Source organism: Harpia harpyja, chromosome 3 (genome assembly GCF_026419915.1).
Source record: "Harpia harpyja isolate bHarHar1 chromosome 3, bHarHar1 primary haplotype, whole genome shotgun sequence".
NCBI lineage: Eukaryota > Metazoa > Chordata > Aves > Accipitriformes > Accipitridae > Harpia > Harpia harpyja.
Genome location: NC_068942.1, coordinates 29,193,247 through 29,217,631, shown reverse-complemented (window position 1 = coordinate 29,217,631; position 24,385 = coordinate 29,193,247).

The window sequence follows — 24,385 nt, the reverse complement described above, 5'->3', positions numbered from 1 at the left end:
GCTTTCAAAGGCTTCAGGAAGATAAATTACTCCATATATTCAGGGCTAAGCTTATGTAGCTAACATGTCCTGAGTGACAGGAATGGTATATTCTCACAGCCTGGTGAATCAATCTGCTTTGCATCAAAGTAAGAATAGAGGTTTTTAATTTGGTCTTGGGAACTTAAAAGGATGATTAGTTAGAATAACAGCTAAAACTCCCAAATAGGTTTTCCTTGTTAGCCAAAGGCAGGAAGAGTTATTCAGTAAAACTGTTTATCAGTTATATTACCTATAACTGAAAAAAGACACACGTTCAGTGTTACTTTGGATGAATTTTTAGAAGACTGTGAATGTAAAGTTGCTATCAAGCAACTGCTTGATGTTGATGAATTATGCCTACGATTACAGTAAGGAACTTGATTTGTTTGGGGATTCTGAATTAAATTTTGAACATTACATTTGATACCTTCTCAGTATTTCATATTATCATTTGTAGATTATTGCTAGACTTCAGTCATCCTTATCTTGTACAGACTGTAAACAGCTCATTCAGATTTTCATTTCCATTGGGCCAGACCACTGCAGAAACTTATTTATCTGTCTGTGAGTATATATAAACTCAATTTTCCCCATACTTTCACTACAAGGGCATTACTAACTGTAGTGGTTTAAGCCCAGCCAGTAACAAAGCACCAGGAGGCTGCTCGCTCACTCCTTTCCCCCTCCTCCTGTGGGATGGGGAGGATAATCAGAAGGAGAAAAAAAAAAGGTAGAACCTCATGGGTTGAGATAAGGACAGTTTACTGTTTTACACAAGGAGAGAAGTTACAATAATAACAATACTACTAATAAAATACTAATAAAAGAATATACAAAATGAGTGATGCACAATGCAATTGCTCACCACCCGCAACCTGACGCTCCACCACTTCCCCTGCTGTGATACCACCTCAACCCCCCAGCCCGCTCCCCAGTTATGTACTGGGCATGACGTCACACAGTATGGAATATCCCCTTGGCTAATTTATGTCAGTTGTCCTGGCTGTGCCCCCTCCCAGCCTGCTGTGAAAATTAAGTCTCTCCCAACCAAATCAAGGACACTAACACATTGTACCAAGATACATTATTTAGCATCTTTCTACTTGTTTGTATGGGGAAACAAATTTGAAGTTTTCCTCAGACAAACTTTTAAAAGAAATGTGTAAAATAGCTACAACATAACTACCGTAAGCAGTATCACTTTTCTTCCATACTAAGTTGCTTCTTGGGCGAGAACATGGGTCTTCTAGATCTTTTCAGCAGCTTGGGGAATGATTTTCTGGCTCCTTGGAAGACAAAATAAGTGTTCTTCTACATAAGCTTGGGTATGTACTTCAGTGCTTTGCTAGACAGAAAAGTCAAGTTATAGACTCTCACAGGCTGTTTGAAGAATTATTTTAATCTAAAATTTCTCCCATTATATCAGTCCCTCCAGCATTCTGTAGAACGTTACATTCATGAACAGACACACAGGTTTCTTCTACAGATTAGCCACACCAGCTGCTTATATTTAACAAAACACTTTTATTTATATAATTCATATTTTTCTGATGATATTTGTCTTTTTTTTTTTTTTATTTTACTTATCTATTTTACTCAAAGGATGCCAGGCATCTGATAGGTCAGATAAATTTCAGACTGTCTTTTAGCATATCTTTGAAAAAAAAAAATCCCTTATTAATATGGAAATGGGCATAGACTCAGTTTCCTAGCTAATTTTCTTCTGTCATATTATATGCCTCAAAACACAGTGTTAAATTCCTTAAAGGCTTGACAGTAAGTAGCAAGGTAACTACCATCACATTATCTAACTCAAAGGGTACAACGAGGGACTTCCCTGAGGTAGCAAATGTTTGGAAATACTACCTTAATGAAGAAATAATAATAGAACCCTATTCCTGCACTAATGAGAGAATTAACTTAAGTTTCATTAAATACCTTAGGAAAGACAGACTTTCACACTGATAAGAAACACTCTTAGAACACATCTACCCTATTTAATGATACTTATAGCTGAATTAAAAAGAAAACTATTATAAAACAAATACATTTTAACACGTACTAAAATAGGCAGAGAATACAAAGTACTGCCCTGGTTTGGGAGACATGTGGTCCCACTATATTTACTGGAGTTCTATATGACATATAGCATAGTACAATATTGTCCAGAATGATGACTTTTAGCAAATTTGCATCTGAAGTTACTGCCTTTGAAGTTACTGTGTCAGTCACAATAAGTAAAGTGCATGCTAAACTCAAGATGTAATTAGAGTTTTGAGCTCTGCCCCTCTGAGGGACTGCTATAGTTTCATAGAGTTTTGTTCAGGTCTTTTTTCCTCCTCCGAGTTTACAAAAAGTAAAGATAGAATTCAGGTGCAAAATTTAGAGTTAATGATGACTTGTGACAACAGTTTTCAAAATGGAAGGTGTCAGGACCTGAAGATTTGGTTCGTATCCACCTCTGCAAAGACACTGTGTTAGTATCACTCTAACAGGAAGAAAACTAATAGGAATTTTGACTTAAAGAATAAGTACTGGGTACTACTGAACATTTTGGTAAATTTTTTGAGTGACAGTTTATCTGACATGATGAAGTAGTTTAAACTTTTAATCAATAGCTGACAAGTTTTATTTTGCTTCCTCTTTGTTAAAAGCTACAACTGTATATAAACAACTGGGTTCTTAAAGGAAAGATTTAAAAAAAAAAATATTATCTGACAGCAGTCTTGTTAATGTTTTGGTTCCTCTTGATCAAAATAATGAAATACTTGATTTAAGTATTCACGTTAATGAAAACTGGATTAGATTCAGTATTGAAGCTATGAATTTAAGGTTATACAAATTCTGGTCTTGCTGTGTCTATAAAATCTGACAAGTAGTTACAAGTGTATACATGTGCATACATGTTTGTTATTCAATTTGTAATCTCTGACATTTACAAGATATTTGGAAATAATTTACAGAACAGCCTTTACGCCTAGGAGTATCATACATATGCACAATAAGACAGACTCATTCTGGCTTAACTTCAACTGTTTTCTAGGTTGAGACTTAGGGGGATTTTTTTAATTAAACATTTTTAGTAGTTACAAAAAAGGAGGAAATTACCACTAGATCAGATTTAATCCACAATAATAAACTATATATATTTCCAGCAAGGAAGGTCCTGAGACGTGAATTTCAAATCTTTTCCTCAAATAACATTTCAAAATGCCTTAGCTCAACAATATAAAGGAGTAAGAGTTTAGTTCCTGCTACTATAGAGGTATTTCAGAACTGTTCAGATATTGATTCCAAGAGAAATTAATCGTCCCAAATAAAAATGGTTGGTATCATTAATAAATACAAGAAAGCTCTTTCATGAAACAAATACAAAATTCTGAGAAATCTGATGAATTTGTGGACAAGTTTATCTGGATGGAGTTTCTCATTAAAAATGAGAAAGAGATCTTTTTCTACATCATTTTAAGTGACTGCCTTAACCATTTGGCTAAATATTACTATATTTTATCTTTATTTTTAATTAACTGCCTTCTCCCTTTCCCTCTTCTCATTTTTTGCTCATTCTTGTTCTCCTCTTATCATAATCAACCTTCCTGCATTTCTCTCTGAACTTAAAAGACTTCTTAAAAACAATAAATGTTCTCAAACAGTTCTAATTTAATAAAAGTAATATTTTCTTTAACCTCCTAATCTTCAAGGTGTTCTTAAAATAAGAACTCCTTTTACTGAATTTCCTATGCAGAATCTTGGTTTTGTAAGTTTACACTAAGCACCCCTTCCACTTGAAAAAATTTCTGTTCACTTGAAATTCTAGGATCCTAACGGTTAATCTGAAATTCTCAATTTGGAAACCGTAGAATACATGCAGAACTTTGGAAGTAGGTCAAATATCATATAAATCTTTTTCATGGTTCTGCATCCAATTATGCTATTTAGGATTAGTAGTCAGGACTCTAGAGCTTCAGACAAATATTGATTATTTGTCAGATTATGCTAATACAGTCAATGCTACGGCAGATAAATATTTGTACAGCCAAATAACACTTGACAGCAAATACATGCATATTGTTTAAGACATAAATGTCAACGAATTCATTCTGGTGATTGACATGGAAGTGTACAGATCATTAAGATCCACCTTCCTCTAATGGTCACGGGAACGTAAAATACAAAACATGATCAAATTCTCATTTTCTTATCCAGGCTGATTTGAAGCCACAAAAATCAACTGTTGCTCAAAGATGTGGAAGCACAATATTCAAAAGGGAGAGAGTGAACAGTGTATTTCATGTTTACGTTGTAGCATGGTTAACCAAAGTTATCTAGATAGCTCCTTTGCAAAAATTAAAATAAATCCTCAAAAATTGATTCAGTATGTTTATTTTTCATTGCCTCCTTTTTTGTAGTCCTTCATGAGAACTACATTATCAATTCTACATGTAAAAATATTAAAACAATACTTCTTTATTTTTTTCGTAGGGTCTAGGTTGCAGGCTAGTATTTTGAAAAGATTTTTTTAGGACCACTGTATGATACTGTTTCTCTTTCACACCTTACAGCAGACATACCTTTCTAGGACTCTTTAAAGTTTGTGCTTTTCCCCTTCACGCAAAATATACACCAATCAGGTGGTACTTCCTCTGCACCCCTGTTTTTCTCCTTTATTTTGTACAATATAAGGTAAGAACCAGTGCCAATAAGTACATATTGACTAACACACAATTATTCATTCATTAGCAGTTATGTAGACTGAATGAAGTATGATTGATAACGTGGGTGGAATATACCTATTTTTGCAAGATCTTTGAATAGGAAATGTAACTTTTTAAACAGGACAACACGAAACCAGAAAAATACACAGAAATGGACTAAAAGCCCAATGAAGTCCTAGGCCTCAAAAGCCACTGCAAACAAAAATATTCATAATGGAGATATTACTTGTGTATTCTTAGAGATTTGACCGTGGACTCTTAAATAGTTCTATTAATGACCTGAAATACAAGACAAAGGGTTAATTAACCAGGAAGAACAATACAGAACAAAAGTAGAGAATGCAGAACTGTGACCTTGGTTCTGAAAAAGATTTGGCACTTTCAGTGAATAGCGAGATGAATATGAATGAACTCCTACAGTAAGGTTTGGTCCAAAAGAGCTAAAGTGATCCTTGGATGTACAAACTGTAAAATATTAGCAAGACTGGGCATGTTACATTAGCTTTGATTTTGGAGTGGAATAACCATTATTGGAATGCTGTATTCTGTTCTGGTGTTCATAGTTCAAGAAGGTGGTAATAAACAGGAGAAAGTTCAGAGAAGAATGCAAGAACATTTAATGGCTGAAAAGCATATCCGATACTGAAAGACAATGAGCCAAATTATTTAATTCTGTAAGAGGAGTGTCTGGAGTTTCTTTAGTTCAGTATCCTACAAAGAGTTTTTGAAATATGTCTGGTCATTTGCAGGAAAGAGACAAGAATGAGGAAAAAGATCCTGAGTAATTTATACAGTAGAAGTAGTGCTGGGGAGAAGTATACAGGATCACCAATTTTCACTCAAGGGAATACTTTAGCTACCACCCTCTTTCCACGTGCTAGTCATTCCTGAACTTCTAGATCTATAACAATATTTTAACATGCAACTTTATTTTCCTCTTCATTGTTTGAAGTACTTAGGTTCTATACTCAATAAAATGAGAAAAAGACAATGTCAGAGAATGAGATTTTCCAAAACTAATAAACTTCCCAACCTAATCTGTTAGAAGTAAGCAGAAGAGTTAAACCTACATCCTTTGTTTCTGGCAGAGAATGTTACTATACTATACATAAAAGCCATGCGAGTCCTTTCTCACAAATAGATAAAGAGGTAATGGCTATCCTGCCAAGGTAATTGTAATTAAAGGCACTTCTCTTGAGCTATGTAAGTTTAAGGTCCTGTGTTGTCTTCAGGAGAGCCACAGTTCAACACAATAATCCATTTTATGCAGTATATTCCTTATGGTGCAGAGTGGAATCTAACAGATACTCAGCAAGGAAAAAATGACCTTCCTACTTGCTTGACCTGACCTTCACGCGTAGAAATGAAGTATACGCTTTAGATGTACAATGTACAAGATGCCCAGCTAGCATAGCCAGTTTCTCCTTGATTTGACCTGAATAGTTTCAGTGTTGGAAATCTAGGACTCCCAGAACAAAGGCAAAAACATGAACTACAACCAAGTCCTTTTACTAATGAGTTGTGCATTAGTATAATCTGGCCCCAGCTGTTGTCAGAAAAAAGGTATTAAATATTTACCATACTAATCAAATAGGATTCATCTGCCAACAGGGAAGGAAGATAGGGTGGCAGTATTTGAAAAGAAAATACAAAAGCATACTCATCAGAATATGCTCACATACTCATTACAGTTTCTGTAAGAAGACAGTACAAAGCTAAAAAATGAAATAAGATGAATTAAGGTGCTGGTCATTGATACTCTTTTAATAAAAAACTTAAAGGGGAATTTAATGAATACAATGGTTAAAAGATCAGAAAAACATGCCTCATGTTATATATCACTGAAACATAAACACAGATAAATTATTCAGCAATCAGCCCTAGTTGGTGATCCAGTCCATCCTTTATGGTGTATGGGTACCATATTTATTCATTAGAGCTATTGAGCACGCTATAACTGCCTTGGAGAACCACATCATGATTTTCCTAATACATGGAATATAATCAGCAGATTGCTTGTAATAAGACGACTCTGGTTAAACGCTGCTGAAGCATAGCATATAGACAATTATCTCTGGAGTTTGGACCCACTCTTTCTCACAAGTTAAAAATATTATAACTTGCTTCTGCTTCCTCCTGTTCAGTGGTCAGCATTTTCTGTAGAATGAATTTATATATGGAACATACCAAGCATTGTTCAGGTATGCTACTTTGTGCACAAAGAAAGGAGTGAATATTGTGACATAGCTGTCACAGTGGTCAGGCCATGTGACTTAGCAAAATAGGAGCCCAACTGATAGAACAAGAAGACAGTGAAAACAGAAGTAAACAAAAGCAGGTGGTTTCATGAGGAGTCTACCTCATACCTTGAATGAAGCCTGTGCCAATAGTGTACGCCACTGGGAAGAAACTTGGTGGTATTCTGACTGGGGAAAAATGTATATATAATGCAATTCATAATTAATACATATAATGAAATTTGAAATATATAATGAAATTTAACTTATTAAAAATGTTAAATTTTATTAGGCAGTCAACTGAAGGTTATAGTAGTTTTGGACTAGAACTAAAATATTCATAGATGAGCACATAGCTACCTTCAGTATGAGCTGAAGCTTTGAAGTGATCTTCAATGAAAAGGTTGATGAAACTGAGACTGTAAATGCCTCTGGAATATCTAAATGAATTGAGCTGGACACCTTAATCTTTACCACAAGATCACCAACCAATGACATCAACCTCAAAATTATTACAAAAAAACAAGCTAAAACCTTCATTAAAATGTCAAGGAGATAAATATAAAAAAAGTATCTTTGCTTCGCCACAGTCTGCTCTTTAACTTTCTTCTCAATAATTTTCCTTAAAAAATTGAGAATGTACATGATTATGTATGTGGCTCTCAAATTGATAATTATAAATCAGATTACTATAATATTGAATCAATACACACAAAAATCAGGACAAATAAGCAGCATTATATTGTTTTCCAGCAATTTCTACCCAATGGGAAGTATGTAATTTGATTTTATTTACTTATTTATTTAAAAAACAGCAATACAAAGCCAGATTACCTATGCTTCTAAGGAAAAGCAAAATACTAATAGGAAAATAACAACAGCTTATTATGGAAGTTTGCCTACATTTATCTAAAACCTTCAACCTATTCTAAAGTACATTGTGACCTTATCATGCAAATTTAACAGTTTTTTTGAAAACATTGTGATTAGTATGTAGTCTCAGTAGAATATGCTTTGGTTTTCCTTTTTTGTCTTTGAGATTAAAATCACTTATATATTACGGTTGTCGAATCAACTAATAACGCTGTATATAGCCAGCTTCCTCAATCAGGTGTATGTTCATTTTAGAACAATCCTACTAGTCCAGCTTTTATGCCCATGACACTGTTTTCCCACACATTTCCCTACGACCACCACCACCTTTTTTATCTTGTTCAGAGATGTCCAGTGAAAAGAATCTTATCAACTGATAAGGAGTCCTGTGACACAAGCAACAAGCTGTACTGTCTCTTCTTTATGGATTTTACTGTCCTCATATAATCAAGCACCAAGCGAACATGTTTATTTGCTGACGTGACAAATTAATTCAAAAAATGTGTTGTTTTGTGTGAGTAGGAGTGTTTAGAAGCTAAACTCTCAGCTCTTTTAAGCTGTCTTTACTGAAAACTTTAACTGACAAAAACTCTGGTCTTAAAAGAAAGTAGTTCTTTTTACAAGGCTTTCCTATTTCTCTGCTCATAGATAGGGACAAAAAAAAAGTTCTGGCAAAATTAAGTATGTTTCATAAACTTGCACGAAGAAGATATTACTAGATGCCTCTCCCATTTGGTGAAGAGTTGAACTCCCACCTGATGAAGTACTTACAGTGATGACTATAATTCACACAAAACCAGAATGGGTCATATTGCTCCCTTGAAAGAAACATGAACTTTCCCTTGTGCTAAACTTTTCAGCTGAGAATCTCAAAACAGATCAGGAACAGAAATGAATTCAGCCTCTGCTTTTGACATTTTGACAACCAGTGTCTGCTGCAAGAGCATAAAGCAGAGGAAAACGCTTCTCTTTGTGCAGCAGGGTAAGCAATCTGTATAAGCAGTGTTGTTAATGTCAGCTTTTACTTTTCCTGCATATTGTCACTCAGATAATACAGGTATCTGGGTACTTGAAGGGAGATATTTAGATCTGACTTTAAGTTACAAAATACTATGATGTTGGGAAATACTAGGATTCACAAAAACTTAAACAGTTATCCTCAAAGAATACTACAGTTCTCCATGCAGATGACAAAAAGATTCAGCAGATCAGATTCAGCACGTCTCTTAGGCTTTGTCATACTGGTAACAGAAGGGCTTAAATATCAGACTCCCTTGGACAGACCAAAAACCACATCCTAATTTAAAGTTTTACTAATTACAGTTTGGAATAAATTAACTACTCAATACAATTTTCAAGCTTTTCCCTTTGTAAGACATATAGATCTGACATACAGTTCTGAGATCTAAAGGTGGTTTCTCCATGACTGAGGTTCACAGGCTATGAAATTGTGACTACGTACTTCGAGCATTATAGATTTAATATTCATAAAGAGAAGACTTCAGACTGTAGGAGGTGCCACACTGACAGCTCTCAAGCATTACATTCTCTAATTAAAAATAAAAGCCAGTACTGCTGCAAATAAAAGGTATCCAAAGAATAACTTCCTTACATGTTTTAGTTTCTGTGACCCATTTTATGGGAAGACAATGACACCATGTGAAGTAGATCTTTAGTGTTTCTGTCATGCTGATTAATGTAATTGGAGAAATACGGCTGAGCCTTCCCTGAGGAAGAAGCAAGTACAACCTTAATGAGTTTCCTTAATACTGCAACTTGCTTAAATAAAATAAGAATACAATTAAGCTTATTCAAATGTAAGACTAAATCAGAATGCTATTACCTATTGTTCAGTGCACTGAAGTGTGAAATATATGCTTTTATGTTTGCTGCAAAAAATATGCACTTTTAACGTTAAAGGCATGGGATGGAGTAATACAACAAAGAAAGAAAAAGATAAATAATAGATAAAAATAGCTACAGTCTGTGACTTACATGCATAATATAATACATGAATGCACATGAGCAAGGGGAAAAAAAACAAACCTTTGTAACACTAAAGGAAAAAACAGGGCAGAAATCCTAACCAAGTTATTTGGTCAGCTAAGCTTCTGATACTGCTTGAAAATTATATTGTATACCACTTCAAACAGAAGGACATACAATTGAGTAAAGACAATCCGATCCTGCCACCCTATCCTTATGTTCATCAACAGCTACCCAGATTAAGTTTAGACTGCTTTAGCAGCTGTGGTCAAGATCAGGCTCAAATTCTCAGAACTAAATGATGATATGGTCATGGGTTTGTTATAAACAAAAGGGCACAAACCACATATATAGAGCTAAGCGTTTATTATTAGCCCAATTAATGTTTTAACAGTCTAATAGCCCAAAGTGTTAGCTGAGTTACACTAATATTCACTAATAATCCAAATTAATTCAAAGAAACCTAAGTAATACAGCTAATGGGTGTTACTAGAGGATAGAAAAAAATAAAATAAAAAAAATCACTTGCCCCTGGCGCTGTGCTCTCCCTTCCCATGTCCCCGGGGTCCTAACATTGGCAGTGTCAGAAGGAGGAAGAATGAGGGCAGGCTGCAATGAGCTGTCAGCACTTTGATGGCTTTGCCAGGAAGAGTAGCATATGCCTGCTAGGGGTTTCCTCCTGCTCTCTGCCAGAAGTATGGGGTTGACGATTTCTTCCATATCAGGCTTGCGGTTTGCTTCAGTTTGTTTTTATACGTTTCCCTGTCCCAGCCCGTTTCCCTGTCCCAGGCTGCCAGCTGCAGGCTGGCAGTGGCCCCCAGCCCCAGGCACACAAAGGGCTGCCTGCAGTTTGCCAGGCAGTGAGTGGGGGTGCATGGTGGGGTGTCCCCCCCTCCCCAGCAGGGTCACCCCCAGAGCTGAAGCTGGAGCAGGGCAGGCAGGGGTTAAACCAGCAACACCCCGCTCAGGCCATGGCGAGGCTGAGCCCTGAGCCCCTGCGCTGCCTGGTCAGCACACGGCCGGGCGCCTTATACAAGCAATCACAAAAGTCATGTTTTCTGGGCTACAGTGGCTCAGACCACTTACATTCACCTTACTGGTACAGCTCAAGTGTGGGCTCTTTACCTTTGCCTTAATTTCTCTGCCTAATTTCTCTTTCTAGAGAGAGAGTTGGCCAGCTCCATCCTGCCACTTTAATGAAAGACAACACAGAAAAAATATCAAGAAGTCTGAGCTGGAGGACAAGCTTGATCCTTAAGCTACCATGACATTATAGACACACCTTTAGAAACCCATCATCCAAAGGAAACAAGAAAACATCGGGTACTGGCTAAAGACAAAAACAGTGATGCACCTCTAAAGACATCTGTTGCATGTAACCTGAAACTAGATACATTTTTCAAATAAGTCATGATGGATGACAGTAATAATAATTACAAATATAGGCCATGAGAAATTAGAAAATGGTAGTCTTAACCAGATTAAGTTTTAGCATAAGTGTTATGAAGCTTTTTGGTTGAATTTTAACAGGGCCTAACATCTAAACATGAAGAGTCATGAAGCTCTAACCAAAGGTCCTTAAAAAAAGTAGGTATTAGTTTTATGCAGTCATGTGGTTCAAGGGAAGAGACACTTAAATATCATTCTAGCTTAGGAAATCCTATATTAAGTCTCTGGGAATGAGAGGAAAGCATGAGGTTATTTCTGACTGAAGGTACAGAGAACAGAAGAGGTAGCTGGAGTCATGCCACTATTCTTGAAAAGCAAAGGCAAAATAGATGGCTGAACATGAGGATAGAAATATTTTGCATCTTGTAAAAAGCTATAACAGATACATCTGTCAGAGAAGAGGTACCAGTGGGATGTACCTTAGATCTGTTACTTCTTGTGCTACAGTGCTGATCATCTTTAGTTGAGGCATCCACAAACCAACACAGGTTGGTATATTTTGCACTGCAGTCAACAGACCTTTTCCCATTGACTTGAATGAGCACTCAATTCAAAAGTTCAGGCTGAAGCCTTAAATTATGTCAGGCAGTTATTCCACATGTCTAACATTAGACATCTAGTAATTATTTCTCAATCAGTTGTGCATTTGTGGAAAAGAGATGCAACTATTTTGACCTTATTTTCATGTATTACTCAGAACTTAAACATTCATTTCTAAGAACACCAAGTATGTCTCATGTTAATTTCTATGAACTGGTATGATCTTAAACATCCAATTCCAACATAGACTACAGTGGTATCGAAGAAAACTAATAGGAACTTGGAAGAGAAGTGAAAAAGCTGACATTCAGCAGAGGGCACAAGTCAGGAAGTTCAAGAAACAGCATAAAATTCTTGAATTGAAAGAGAATAGAAATACAACTGGCAAGGAAAATGTTGACAGCAGTTTAGGATTTTAAGTGAACTCAACAGAAAGATTAGCAGAAAGATTGCTGTACTAGAATCATTGCCCAGAAGACACTCCTATATTTACATGGAGAGGTAGCAGGAAATCTCTTGCAAAACCATGCTGTATTAAAAAAAATATCATTAAAAGAAGAGTAGGAAGCCAATATGTGGTGTTTACCATGCCTTTTTTTTTTTCTTTTCCTCATCTGACTGATGAGAACCATAAGGTTCTCAAAAGGACCCAAATTTTTTGCAAAGCATGTACTTCACTGCTTATGATTAAACATGCAAGAGATGATTCTACATATTGAAGGAATATAAACTACAAATCACTAAAGACTGTAAATCAGTAGTGTGACTGGTGTGTAAACCATACATTTATTTAAGATATGTGGAAGGAGTCCTGATTAGTAATTAAGGGGTTCTGCTGTGATGTAGTACCAGAACAAATGCAATCATGTAAAAAACCCTGCAAAATTTTTCCTTTACGAAACTTGTTTACCTTAACAAGAACAGCATAGTCCCAGCATCATTTTAAATAAGAACATGCAGTAGTTACCTCCACCCCAAAGGGATGTCATTTTTTAACTCAAAAAACGAGGAACCTCCAGCTTTACATGCAGATATTACTCATTATTAATGTTTTAAATGAGAAATACCCAGTGGTGATGTGAAGGTAGCTAGATGTATTGCAATTAAGAAAACAAAAGTTGGTCTATAAACATAATAGGTTTTGAATTATGGCTTGCTGACCAATACTGAATAATTTTCCAATGAAATGTTCATTTGGAGTTCCGCTTCTAAAACATAACAAAATGTTCTGCAGAGACAATATGTCTACTATGTGGCAAAGGGACTGTCCTGGTTTAACCCAGCAGGCAGCTAAACACCACACAGCCGCTCACTCAGTCCCCGCCCCCAGTGGGATGGCAGAGAGAATTGGGAAAAGTAAAATTTGTAGGTTGAGATAAAGACAGTTTAACAGGACAGACAAAGAAGGGAAAATATAATAATAATAATGATAATAACAATAAAAAAAGAATTAGAATATACAAAACAAGTGATGCATAATGCAATTGCTCACCACCCGCCAACTGATGCCCAGCCAGTTCCTGAGCAGCGGCCCCTGGCCAGCTTTCCCCCTAGTTTATACGCTGAGCATGATGTCGTATGGTGTGGAATATCCCTTTGGTCAGTCGGGGTCAGCTATCCCAGCTGTGTCTCCTCCCAGCTTCTTGTGCAGCCGCAGCATCCTCACTGGTAGGGTGGGGTGAGAAAATGAAAAGCCCTTGACTTAGTATAAGCACTGCTTAGCAACAGCTAAAACATCAGTGTGTTATCAGCATTATTCTCATCCTGAATCCAAAACATGACACTATACCAGCTACTAGGAAGAAAATTAACTCTATCCCAGCTGAAACCAGGAGAGGGGCTAATTGACGGTGGTGGGTTGACCTTGACTGGCCACCAGGTGCCCACCATGCTGCTTTCTCACTCCCCATCCTCAGCAGGACAGGGGCAGAAAATAAGATGAAAAGCTCGTGGGTTGAGATAAGGACAGGGAGATCACTTACCATCACAGGCAACACAGAGTCGACTTTGGGGAAATTAATTAAATTTATTGCCATTTAATAACAGAGCGGGATGGTGAGATATAAAAACAAACCTAAACCCAGCTTCTCCCCAGCGTCCTGCCTTTCCAGGTGCACACCGACAGAAGCGGATGGTTTACCCACGCTCCACACCTCGTCCCTTCACTGCGATTACAGCAAAACATCCTCACAATTATACCCTTCTCTGGCAATGTCCATGTTTTGCCCATTACTTCTCCCCATCACTGTCCTACCTCGAATTCCACCAGAGCCCCAGGTTGGGATCCACAGGAAGGACGGCGGTGCTGTGAGGGACCGAAGGCGTTAACGCCTCCCCCGCTCCGGCGGGGCCAGTTCCGCCCAGCAACGGACCGCCGGGGGAGCGGCCGGGCACCGGGACAGGGCGGGGGGGCCGGGCCGGGGGACGCGCCGTTCCCTCGGACGAGACCAGGCGAGGCAAGACCCCGAGCGGGGCAGCTCCCCGGCGGGGGGCAGCGGCCATGGCGCCGGGGGAGGTGAGGAGACGGGAAGAAGGGAAGGGAGAGGAACGCCAGGGAAGGGGCCGGGGCCGGGGCCGGGGCCGGGGCCGGACCCCCCCCGGGGACCCGCCCGCTCGCCGAAGGCTCTGGAAGCGCAGGCGGCGCGGGCCGCCTCATTAGCCTAATGAGGGCGAGCGCCCGCCCGCAGGCGGGGCGAGGAGGCGGGAAAAGGGCGCGAACGAAGGGCAGCCCCGCGCGCGCGGGACCCCCGGGCTGACTGGAGGGAGCGAGGCTGGCCCCAGGGCCGGCGAGGGCTTTCTCGGGTCTTTCCCTCCGTCCCTCTCCTTCGCCCCTCATCCCTGCCTTCCGACACAAACCGCTGGCCGAGGCTGGGACGAGGAGCGGGCGGGTCCTCTCTGAGGAGGAGCCTGGAAAGCGAGGGGGTCCGTTCCGCTCCGTTCCCGCTCGTCCGGAACCGAGGGCTGGCCCGGCGTTCTCCCCGGCACGGAGCTCCGGAGATGCGGTCAGCACGGCAGTGCTCTGCGGGTGGCGGAGGCAGTTTGGTGGCGGTTCGTGAGAGAAACCCCGCCGCCGGCTGTCACACCTCCCGAGTTCAGGCTGCTTCTGCCCCGAGGGAAACCTTCCGCTGACCACCGGGCGTCCTTGCGCCCCAAGTCGGCCCCGGGGAAGGCCGCGCTCCCCACCGCCCCTCCTGCTCTGGCCGGCGCGGGCCGTGACGTTTTTGTGGCGTAGTCAGCAGGATTCTCTCGGTGTTGCTAAATCGATCGCTGGGACCAGGTCCTTACTGTGGGCCCTCATGAGAGGAGTCATGCACAAGGCAGAGAGCCCTCAGAAGACTAATAAAGGGATGTGATCCCTGTAATTGTGTGCTCATTATGGCTCTCCTGGGAGATCTGACTGTAGACTGTACCCCTCTCCTGGAGAGATTAAAGGGCTACAATGCCCAGCCTTCTCCCCTTGTCATGATGTTGGTTTGTGCGGTTTTAGGAGCTGCTCTGGTGGCTGCACAATGGGACAAGCAGAAGGGAAGATGATAAAATCCCTTCAAGATGTAGTGAAGGCTTTGCGGGAGCATTCGGAAAATGAGACAAGAAGTCCCTGATCAACTCGCTGCTGAGTGACTAACCAGAGACTACATACTGCTTTGATGGAGGCCTTGGAGGGGGAAAGGGTATTAAGGGAGCAATTAGATGAAACCTGCCCCCAAATTGATGCAGAAAATGTGGACGCAGACTCTGACAGGGAAAAGGAATCAAAATCATACCCTTTTGAAGACTTAGAATGTATGAAGGAAATGTTTTCTCTTGGGATGGGGGAAGCCATGATGTGACCTTTGATTATATTCCTGGGGACCTTGAGAAGTGGAAACTGAGTATGTGTGGAGAGTATCCCTTACCGGGGCAACCGTATCCTGCTAAGTGAGGACAAGGCAAGATGATATTGGGGACCGGGGGTTTTTCTCACTACGAATGACGATACAGAGCCCTGGTCCCTGACCCAAAGAGTAACATATTGGGTGTGTGGACTAGATCCTATGGAAAAGGGAGATCCCTTCTTGATTAAAGTGCCTATGGCGGGGTCACATTTTAGAGAGCATACAAAAAGCTGCGTGTCTCCAGTTGATTAATTACGGGAGACGGATGGGGTACACCAGTCAGGGAGAGACAAAATCCAAAGCGGACCTTAGGAGGGTGGAAGGGAATGGAGAAGCAAAAGCTAGGTCCGCACACAATTCTTGACCCCCTCCTGTGGGCAGACCAACAATAGAAGATACACACTGTGGACAGAGGGTATCTAAAAGGGAATCCCCAGGGAAGTAATGGGTGGGTCACCCACTCCCAACCTGGAAGGTCTGGTGAAAGGCTGGGACAAAGTAAAAGGGCCTTATCTCTTTCAAACTTTAAATGACCTTTCTCCCCCATCCTGGGAACCCAGAAACATAACCCTGTCTGCTCCTCAGGAGGCTGAATTGATTGATTGCTTAGCTATGATGGCAGCAGGAGCTGAAGAGGAAAAGTGGGGACACCTGTTAGAGTGGTTACATGTGAAGTATCGTCATTCAGGGGTTAGAGATCTTTTCAAAGCAGCCGGTGGCAGGGGTTGGTCTATTACCCGGGAACTATGTAATATGATTATTTCTGCTTGTAGTCAGTGCCGTACCTGACTAGAAAGACATCCCTTACAAGACCCCCCTCTCCACCTATGAGACGAGAAGGGACTCTGGGAGACTTGGCACATTGATTATTGTAAGGGACGAGCCCCAAGTGACTGAAGTGACTGCTCTGTGAGCCCGGACCCTGCCCTGAGAGGAGGTTTCAGAGACACAAAATGGGAAGTTACAGGGAGGGGCGTTGGTGTCACTTCTCTTGACTGACTAGTGTCTCAACCACTCCTTAAACTGGGGCGAGAGAAGGTTTGAGAACTGGGGGTAATAAATATGGACACACATGAGTCTCTAGAGCTCTTCGCACTGAACGCTCCTGTTGGCAGGTCCAACGCTGGATCCAGGACTGGTATGCTCCCCCGTTGCCTTCTAAGTAGCCTCAGAGCTGCTACGTAACGGTTAAAATCGTTAAGTAATGCAAGGCTGACCTTGATTTCCCATAAAGTCGCATAGGTTAGTTAGATCTAGTTGTGAAAGCACCAATGTTTGTGGAGTATTTGTTGCTATAGAAGCTTCCCATTAAAGTTGATGTTTATGTACAGACCTCGAGTGCTATTTCACTTTAATCCACACCGAGGGGATTTGCAAATCTGAGTCACTTCTCCCTGTCCCCACAGGTGGGATGTGATGGGGGGGGTTAACTTTGGCTGGCTCCCAGGTGCCCACCAAGCCATTCTCTTACTTCTTCTCAGCAGGACAGGGAGAGGAAATAAGATTAAGAACTCCTGGGTTGAGATAAAGGCAGTCTAAGGAAAGAAATCAAAGGCCACGTGTGGAAGCAAAGCAAATACAAGATTTGTTCTCTAATTCCCATCACCAGGTGATGTCCAGCCACTTCCTGGGAAGTACAGCCTCAGTACATGTACCGCTTGCTTTGGAAGACAAACACCTTAATAACGCAAGCCCCACCATCTCCCCCTTCCTCCTTTCTCTTAGCTTTTATTGCTGAGCATGACTTCATAGGGTATGGAATATCCCTTTGGTCTGTTCGGGTCTTCTGTCCTGGTTACCAAGCTCTTGCCCACCCCCAGCCTAGTGGCCTTTGGGGGGAGGTTGGAGAGACAGCCTTCATGCTGTGTGAGCACTGCTCAGCAACAGCCAAAACACTGGTGTGTTGTCAACACCCTTCTAGATAGAGATACAAAGCACAGCAATATATGGGCTGTGATGGGGAAAGTTAACTCCATCCCAGCCAGATCCAATACAGTGACATAGTAATTGTTTGCTTCTTCCTTGCTATTGAAACCACTCTGAAACCCAAGAAAAAGAGATCAGAGAAATTGAGCAAGCCCAACACTGCTTTTGCAATTAACTCAGACTTACTGGCACTTTGATGTATATGAGATTTTTTTTAAGAAGTCTAACTGAAGTGCTTTTAGAATAAAAATGACACTTACACATACTAGATATGATTATATTATACAAGGATTGCATAACTTCTAATAAACTAAGTTCATAAAAGTGACAGGAAGTAAATTATGTTGTATTGATTCCTACTTACTGTTTTGTTTGATTTGGGGCTAGAAGTAAGATAATCATTCTAAATATCCTTCAGAGCTGTGGATTACAATGCCAGTTGTGCTATAGGTGCATCCTTTTTTTTGTGTGTGTTCATAGTTATGAGTATTTCAGTAATATGATTTGATTCTGCTATATAATTTGTAAGGATTTGGGGGTAAGTGGCATGTGGGGTAGAAAGGGGGCAGCACAAAACATCAATGATCCAGGTGAACTAAAGATCACAAAGAGGTCTGCTGCTATGTTTTACCACCATTCCACCTTCCTGCAGTCTCTCACTGGTTCATCTTCTATCTCTTGCCAGCTTTTCAGCTGTATTTGATTTTGAAGTTATTTATGATATCACCTTGCTGCTCCTGCATCTCAAAGCATGGACTAGGTACCTGCCGGATCCACTCCTGCAGTCACCCTGAGGAGCCCATTTCCATCTGACTCTCCTGCTGGGCCTCCCCATGTCACAGGCAATCCAGGGACCTCACAGTGACTCACAGGAAAGCAGTGACTCAGTGAGCTCAGTGACAGGAAAGATGGGAGGAATCTCTTAGTTACTCAGCAGAGCATTAAGGAGAGCAGTTTCCAGTCAGCTCCTGTGGATGCTGCTGAAAAAATGCATCAGACTCCCAGCATTTCATAGAGAATTAGACTAGAAAGGACATTGGGGATTATCTCTTCTGATCTAATGCCTACCTTAACCTGTAGAAAAATCAATGTATTACATGCATTGCAGCATATTTACCTCCAACCCTTTCCCCTTTTTTTTCTGCAGCAGGAGAGGTCTACATGTACTTCTCACTCCAACAACATTTTCCTTGTACTTTCATTAAATGCCTTGCTCTCCTGAACTGATTTCTTTGTCTCATAAACAGCAGATTTCCTTGCTGCTTTTCCTCTGAGGGAAAGGAAATTAAGAAAAATCACATATAGAAATAATACAGATTTTCTTTTTTTTTTTTCTGGGATCTCACCCCTGGTACAAATGAATTACATCAGTCCGAGTATCTTTTTTTTCCCCCCAAGTCCTAGCTTTGGTGGTGTTACTGAGGCATACAAATGCTTCTAGACCTGAGGGAACTTTCTTCTTTAATCTCCTACTATTTCAGTCTGAAACCCATTCTTAGTGTCTGAAACTTTGCTTTGCAGTTGCTTTCCTCTGGCTATGGCATCTGTTGCCACAACCTTCACTAAGTCCACCAATAGATAATCCTATTTCCTATCATTACCAGTGAGCTTAGAAAAGGAAGTGGAAGCTTCCCTACTGCAAGAGAAATGAATAAAAGAGAGTTTGGGTCTTCATTGTTAGCTTTGCTGCAGGTCTGTTATTTAGCTGGTGAGACATGCTGCGTGTTTGAGTTTCTTTCTCTTTAAAAAAAAAAGAAATCTTGATATTCACAGAGGTTTTTGGATGACCATTTGCTTCTGTTTTCCAATATGCAGTGACATAGGACAGTTCACTTTGATGGCTACTTGTCATAAATACTTGTATAGAATAATGTGCTTTGTAACAATAACATTAATATCAACTAGCAGAAGAGTGGACATATTAAAATGAACTAAGCAGCAAGTAATATAACTATGAAAGCAATTTTTCACCTTAATTACATCTTTATAAAAGTTAAAAAAAGTTTCTTAACTTTAAAAGCCTTCTAAAATGTTTTCCATGTTTAATATTTACTCAAAGACACAAAATATTAGTAAGACACCAAGTCAAAAGAATTATCAGGAGTAAGCTGAGGGACTAAGAAATTGGAAAAAAGGATTTATCAAAAAATACTCTCAGAGGTTACAAAAATAAAAATAGAGACTTGGCAAGAATGGAAATAACTCTTTGCAAAAGAAATAATAACATTGCATTTTTTGTCATTTATTCTCCCAAGAAAATAAGGATAAAATAATTGGGTTTGCTATCTAATGAGGGTGGAATGTTGTGAGGATAAGCCAGGTAATAATGATAGTCTGCCTCTAAGCTGTCTGAAGATAGCCCAAAACCTTTGTCTCAGATTTTAGTAAGGAGAACAACATAGCAAAGACAAGTGGGCCATTGAGCCCATATACAAAAAAGAATATTATCACTTCTGTAAAGACAATAGAATTTAAGGTTTTTAAATGTATTTCAGTTGAGAGACCTGACAATCTCAATCCTATAGTATTATAAGAATTGGCACACACAATCACAGGTCTAGCAAGCAATGATCTTTAATGTGTCTGCTGAACCAGGGGTAGTGCTGTGTGATTATACAATAGCATATATGCTGCCTACGTTTAAGAAACATCAGATAATCCCATCTGCCCTTAGTAGTAGAATAGGCTATATGTGGCCTACAGTCCACTGCTTTTAATGATGGGCTGAGGTGATAGCATTTGCTATTTAGGCAGGGGCTATGTATTTTCCAGTTGTGTATGGCAAGAACGCAGAGCCCACTGTTGGCAGATGGCTTTGATAACGGCAGCTGGTAAGATAGAAATGTCAGTGTAAGAGTGTGTGTGTAAATCAAATATGCAAAACTGTCTGAGAGAAGGTTTGTCCCAAACTGACAGAATTAAGAAGGAAGTTGACCATCAGCCATATTAAATATTAACCAGGGAGTTACAAAGCGATACAAAGGATTCAACCTGAAAACAAGTATAAAAGAAACAAAGACATTTGTAAAAGGTGGGGGGAGAGAGGCCTTGGAGCAGGATGAGGAGCAGTGACCCTGGTTGGGCATTGCTGGGCATCGCGCTGTGGCATCCCCAGCCCTGCCTGGGCCAGACCCAACACCTCCCGTGGAACACGGGAGCAGTTTGCACCTACCCGGTGACCCGCAGCGTGGGAACGGTGTGGGAGCACCTCTCCTTCGAGTGCGTGTGGATCCACATGGGGCTTCTGCCCACAGCCGGTGCCTTAGTGGGGTGCCAGCAGTGGCAGGGGTGCACGGTCAGCTGGAGCACCCACATCTCCACAGAAGGATCTGCATGTGGTGGACCCTCATGCGCACACTGGGTGGGTTGCATTTCAGTCTGTGTGTGTGTGTGATGGTAGCTTTTGGGGATGAGTTATAGAAGGGTTGTTATAAAGCTGTAGGTGTTTCTTAACATTTTATGTGTCAGGTATTGTGGTGTATCTTTTGTAATGCTATTGTTGGTCCTAAATACATAATTCACTCATTGACAGTTTATTGCATATTATTAATAAATCAAGAAATTGCTTCTACACTGATTGGACTAAACTGTGGACTGAGCAGTTTTTCCATGAGACAAGTAAATTCAGGGAAAAGAATGCATATATCATTTGCCTTTCCTTCTCCACTTTCCATTTCCCCCTATGTGCTGTCCTTCAGGCACAAAAGAAAGTAAGAAGGCCAAGTAGAGTGAATCCAGAAAGGATCTGAGACGTAAAAGCATGACCATGTCTAGGAAAGGTTGAAGGAGACCAATGACAGACAAGGAATAGAGACATACTCAGTGCTAATAAATTGAAGTTCTTTGTGGCTTGACCACTCACTTGAGTTGTATGCTCCTGCTTTAGAAAAGGTTTGAACAAAAGGTTGAATATATAAATAAAAAATGGAATGAGGATTAGTGAATGTGGATCACACCTGACCAGTTTCATTCATCTTCGAAGGGCACTACTGACCTTTTTTTAGATAAAAGAAGGCAGCAGATCTAATCTGTCTGGATTTCTGATAAACAGCTGCTATGGTGCCACACAGGAAAAGCTAAGTGAAGCTGAAGAAAAGGACTGAAAGGGAAACTGAGTATAGGGAGAGAATTAACTGAAGGGTATGCATGGATACATCATACTGAAAGAGAACTACTAAACTGGACAGAGAAGCCTAGTGAAGTTGTAACAGTTAAAATTTTGTTACGGACAAAAATGAGGAATATACCATATATGTGAAGCAGAGAATTCATTTTTAGTCTGCTTAAAAGTTTTAACAATGTAGCCAAAATGCAATAAACTTTATTATTAGTCCAGTTATAATGATACTAACACTCACTGTCCAAATTATCTAATCAATAAAAACCAGATCTTATTAGTAATACTATAGGTAGAAGTTGCTATACATGACAAAATTCCCATTATCTATCCCTTTCCTCCAGTTTTGTATTCACCCTTCCAATATTCCTCTATGTCCTAAGATGGGTGGTTTTAGCTGGGGGAGGAGGCATGTAGTGAGTTTTCAACATCCTGAGGTCTCTGTAGGGAGCCGTATGATAGTCATGGTAGAGGAGTTTCCTCCTGCTCAGACTTGGGCTTTTCTTGGGTTTTTTTTCCTAAGTTTTTTCATCACAGCCCACTTCCCTCTCCCACTGCAGCCTGGCAGCGTCCCCCAGCCCCAGGCACACAGAGGGTTATGGTTTGTCAGGCAGTGACGGCACTGGGGGATGTCACCCCCTCCCCAGCGCTGAAGCTGGAGCAGGGGGGACAGCAGTCCCTGGCCCCAGCACAGGGGTTGAACCAGCAACACCCAGGGAGAGACTGAATCCTGGCACTGCTGGGTCAAGGACATGATTTCTTTATTAGTAATGGCAAAATAGTATCTCCTAGCTATGGAGCTCCTCGAGAAATAGCCATGGAGTGATGCTATCCAGCTTTCTTTTTAATTTTCTTGGCACAAAGCTTAGGTATGTGTTGATAAAATTTTCTGGTAGGTTACATTGGGAGGAAGAATTTGGTTTAGCTGAGAATTGAAGCAATAGAAATAGAATAGAAGCAAACACTGGAGACTACAATGTCTTTTATTTAAAGAATAATGAGAAGAATTTCTTGAAGAAGTTGTGGTCTCATTAGCTGGAAACTGCTGAGAAATAGAAAAGTCTGCATATATTAGTCATTGAAAGTCTACAAGTTGCCAGTGTGACATAATAAAAGTTGAATCCTACAATTTGTCGGACTAGGTTTTTCTTGCTGAAATAAGGAATTAATAATTACATTGTATGTAGCATAGACCTTTTCTGTAATACTATACACAGTTTTTGACCTGCCACGTAGTTTGGGAAGTTGACTTCAGACTGGAACAAGGGCAAGAATGTCTCACAGCTGCAGTGATCAAGAACTGAGCCCAAAATGTTGGCTTCATAAAGTTCCTGGCCAACTGCCTTTGAAGCTAAATGAGAACACCATTGAGTACGCAGGCGTGCTGAGAGGTGGCTGTTGCAAGACTCCCTGAAAGGCAGCAGCCTCTTTTTATCTGCAGTTAGATGGACTAGCTCCAGGGGAGAAGCACTCAGTGACAAATACTAGACTGAGGGCCTCTCACCTCCCACCTGAAAACAGCAATCACTCGTGCTTACTTCCAAGGAACACCTGTGAGAGTAGGGGTTTTTTAGCTTGTCTGTGTGCAATTCAAGACCACCTGTTTGCATGCAGGAGTTGTTCTCAGCTGTTTCCCACAGCTGAGACCTTTGCTTATTCCCTTCCAGCTGATAGATACTGCTGCAGCAAGCCATGTATCAACATCAAATTCTGCATGACTGTAGCAAGGCTGATGATACTAGTGGTCAGCAGTCTCAACCTGGAAGGAAAGATTAACAGAACCTTCTAAAATAAGACCCCATGGGAATGTTCCTTTTCTCCATACCTGGTAGGGATCAATGAACAGCAAGCACTGCCTTTTCACTGAGACTTGTGTCTGACCATGAATGGCATGATGTTGGGATAATTAACAGCTGCTTAAACAGATGGCTAAAGAACAACAGTTCTTTAAACAGTCCTCAATCATAGTTTTCTTAATTATTCACCATTCTGGCTAAGGTGTTTATCAACGTGATCCCCAGCATGGCACAGAGGAGGCTACAACACAGCAAAGCATAATCAGGGCCTCTGACCCATAAGGATTTCATGCCAGGGAGTGTTTCAGGCGGAGGTAAAGGCAAAGCTCTTGGGCTCAGGCCTGAGTCAAATATACAGTCTAGGAGCAGCTTTTGTTGAAAAGAAAAATAAAAGGCTGAGATAAGGTTACTATTTGCAAATGCACAAGGACACCAAAGAGCTAATTCATGCTGGCAAACGAACAAGTAGGTATAAATTCGCCAAGAGGAAACTTATTCAGGAAATTAAAAGAAGGCTCCTAATCACCAGCAAGTGAGGTCTGAGGAAGTGGCAGGAAGAAATGCAGCTTATTTAAAGTTATGTTTATAAATTGGATAATTGACTGTGACAGGAGAAAACTGGATTTAGTATTTTAAGAAATTCTTTCAAATCACGTGTTCAGTATTCATGGGATTTTTAGATATGATCTTTACAGTGCCAAAAGCTGCAGTATGTCTTGTTCTTCCTATATGAGATCTAGGGGTCAGTTCCTGTTATTGCAGCAATGCTCAATCATCTGCTTGGGGTTTAGGCAGTTTGGGCCCTGCCAGCAAGCCTTTAACCGTCTACATGCATCAAGACATCTACGGG